Source organism: Otolemur garnettii, unplaced genomic scaffold, assembly GCF_000181295.1.
Source record: "Otolemur garnettii isolate 467f Iridium unplaced genomic scaffold, OtoGar3 scaffold00124, whole genome shotgun sequence".
In the NCBI taxonomy this organism is placed as follows: Eukaryota; Metazoa; Chordata; class Mammalia; order Primates; family Galagidae; genus Otolemur; species Otolemur garnettii.
This window is the reverse complement of record NW_003852519.1, coordinates 3,482,641-3,486,169: the sequence shown is the minus strand read 5'-3', so window position 1 is coordinate 3,486,169 and position 3,529 is coordinate 3,482,641. Positions and strand designations below refer to the sequence as shown.

The 3,529-nt window shown below is 39.2% G+C and overlaps 1 pseudogene; it reads left to right on the top strand.

The window, feature by feature from the left end:
• Positions 1-3,405: 3,405 nt before the first annotated feature.
• On the top strand, positions 3,406-3,529 carry LOC111727804 (annotated as a pseudogene).

The following is a 3,529-nucleotide window of genomic DNA, read 5'->3' as shown; positions in this document are numbered from 1 at the left end:
GTTCTCTAAGTGTTCTCCAGATGTCTTTCCAAAAGGAACATATTAGTTTACATTCCCACCAGCAGTGTAGGAGTGTTCCCTTTTCTCCACATCCATGCCAGCATCTCTGGTTTTGGGATTTTGTGATATGGGCTAATCTCAAAAGATGAATTCTTCACCAAATGCAAAAGCTTTGAGCCTCAGAGACTTACCCCAAGTGTGAATTTTCTTCCAAGATGTCTATCAGCATTTAAGATCAAACAAGTTGGTCTCAGATGGAAAAAACATAGACATTTGAGAAATAAAAAAGAAAGTTAATGAAAAGATTTTAGTGAAATCTCATATTACGCATATGTTCCTAAGATATTACAAAAATAAATGGTATTTTATTAACATTTAAAATCATGTGCTAATTTGTAAGGACTCATTGGCAAATCTGATTTTAAGTCTTCATAGCAGATTTAAGTATATGTATTAGAGAACATCTGGAAGTAAAGGAAAGAATATGTGTTCTCCTAATATGTGAGAACTATGAGATGCAAAAAAGTGTGAAGTATTGAATTTCACAGCTAGAAATGTTCTCCAATTCTTCCCTTAGAGAGTATAGAACTTAGATGGAGTCATGGAGGATTATTTGACCTGATCACCAAGACTCTAGAATTGTGCTAAATGGGGTGAAGGAGAGGGCTAGCTCCATAACTCTGAAAGTCCATGCTTCTGAGCCTTTATGAGATCTGAATAAGCAGAAAAAGTGGAAATCAGTTCATCTGCTCGCCATAGGAATTCCTGAAGGGGCTGTGTCATCATAATCCAAGAAACTCAATGGGGAATTAATTACATAAAATCACCTGGCAGAACATTCAGGCACCTGTATACAATATTGTTATTGTTATTGTTTAAATTGGGATTGTGAAACCTAACAGGACCAAGTGCTCCTCTGTCACCTAGATGCACTGGTCTCTAAATCCAATAAAGCAAACAATTGTGACATTCTGTGATTTGCACAGGGTCTCTGGCAGGTTGGTGACAATCTGGGAGAGTCCTGAGGGCCTGGCTTCAGGAGCAAGCTTTGCAGTGACATTTGGTGAAGCAGTAATGACTTGCCCTGTTAGTAAAAGCCACCCCACATTTTGCATATGTTTTCCCTGTGTCATAAAAATGCATTTATGGAGCCATACTATGTACAAAGCACTTGGGGTTTAAAAGTTTGATACCGTAGGCCAGGTTTCTCATGAGTTTACAATCTATTAGGAGAAATTAAGACCACAAGTAATTCACAAAGGAAATATCAAAACAGGAGGGAAATCAAGTTTTCTGTTCATGAGAGTTCAAAAGAGACATTTCTTTTGAAGCAAGAGGAGAAGCCAAAAATACTTTAAGTAGGAGGCATTTGGGTGAAAGCAGGGATGACAGGAAGAATGAAGACAATAGGGAAAGTCTGCCCTGTAGTCCCAGCTCCTTGGGAGGCTGAGGAAAGAGAATTGCTTGAGCCTAGGAGTTTGAGGTTGCTGTTAGCTGTGATGCCACGGCACTCTACCAAGGGCAACTCTGTCTAAAAAAAAAAGAAGAAGAAGAAGAAAGAAAGAAAGTCTGGCACGGTGCCTTATGCCTGTAATCCTAGCACTCTGGGAGACGAGGAAGGAGGATTGCTTGAGCTCAGGAATTCCAGACTAGGAGAAATGAGGTAGTAAGAGCAAGACCCTGTCTCTACTAAAAACAGAAAACTAGCCCAGCAATGTGGCCAGTAGCTGTAGTCCCTGCTACTTTGGAGGCTGAAGCAAGAGGACTGCTTGACCCCAAGAGTTTGAGGTTGCTGTGAGCTATGATGCCATGGCACTCTACCCAAGGTGACTGGGTGAAACTTTGTGTCAAAAAAAAAAAAAAGAAAAGAAAAGAAAAAGAAGAAAGAGTATGTACCAAGTGCTTAGTCCTAGAAATAAATATAAATAATAAATGCATGGCATTGAGAGAAAACTGAGATTCTTCTAGCCTGTAAAGCTAGGTAAAGCTTTCTATCAGAGATGAGGCTTTGGGGGAGGGAGAGCAGAAATGAAAGGCAGGATATGGGAATGGTCAGTGTATACACAGCATAGGGTCAGCAAGCTAACTTGCCTGGCAGAGAGTGAAAGAGTAATGTGGGCTGGAGAGGAAAGTTGATGCCTCTTAGGGAAGCCAAAAAAAATTTTGCCTAAAACATTTGCTCTCCAGGAGAAATCATAGCTTTCTGAGTACAACGACGCTCCAAAATTGGTGACTCTTAAAGCATGCCCCAGGACAAGCCCCATCTGCATCCTTAAAAAAAAAAAAATTAAAAATAATAATAAAAAAGAATTTGTTAGGAGGCAGCACCCATAGCTCAGTCAGCAAGGGCGCTGGCCACGTACACCTAGGGTGGTGGGTTTGAACCAGCCTGGGTCTGCTAAGCAACAATGAAAACTGCAACCAAAAACAGCCAGGCATTGTGGCAGGCACCTGTAGTCCCAGCTACTCAGGAGGCTGAGGTAAGAGAATTGCTTAAGCCTAAGAGTTGGAGATTGCTCTGAGCTGTGATGTAACAGCACTCTACCCAGGGCAACAGCTTGAGACTCTGTCTAAAAAAAAAAAAATTGTTAGGAATATAAATTCCAGGGCCTGATTCCAAATTTATGGAATCAGAAACCCAGCAATCTATCTTAATAAGCTCTGGAGATGATTCTGCTACACACCAACATTTGAGAATATTGTTTAACTTGCGTCATTATGATCCTTAACCACATTTTTTAAAAGATAATGTTGTTTTTCCTCTTCTTGCTGCTGGTTTATGGAACAAATCTCTGGAGATACAAATTATTGAAATTACAGAGATAGGTGAAATTAGCTAAGGATAATTGTACATAGTTTACATTTCCCTCAATCTCTCCCTGTAGTACAAAGTTTTCAGTGCAAAAAAATCTGTAAAGTGGGTCATTGACTTAAATTGATTCAGTTCTAAGTTACATGTTCATGAAACTGTAGGAAACCAGTTTTAGAAATTTTACTGTAATTTATGCTCCTTTCTTAGGGCAGGATATCTGCTGAAGATAAAATAGGTGCTCAAGTATGTATAAATTCACATGATTGTTAAAAAAGAATATACTCAGCTCAGCACCCGTAGCACAGTGGTTAGGATGCCGGCCACAGTCACCAAGGCTGGCAGGTATGAACCCGGCCCAGGCCAGCTAACCAACAATAACAACTGCAACAAAAAAAGAGAATATACTCTTTATAAGGTTGCAAAGGATTAATATTCATCTCCTATAATAATTTTATTAACAAAATACATGCATCTCTTCGCCATTTAATACTTTATTTTCACCTTATAACACAGCACCTCTCTAATATGTTTATCTGATTGTCCTGAAGTTCTCTATTTACTCTTATTTAAAAAAGAAAAAGAAAACAGAAACCAGCTTTGCACATTAGTGGTATCATAGCCAATGAGGTTTATCTGAGGCGCAATTATTGCTAATTGAAAACTTTTCCCAATACCCCACCATGACGACTTGAAATACAGTCAGCATTGGCAATTTTT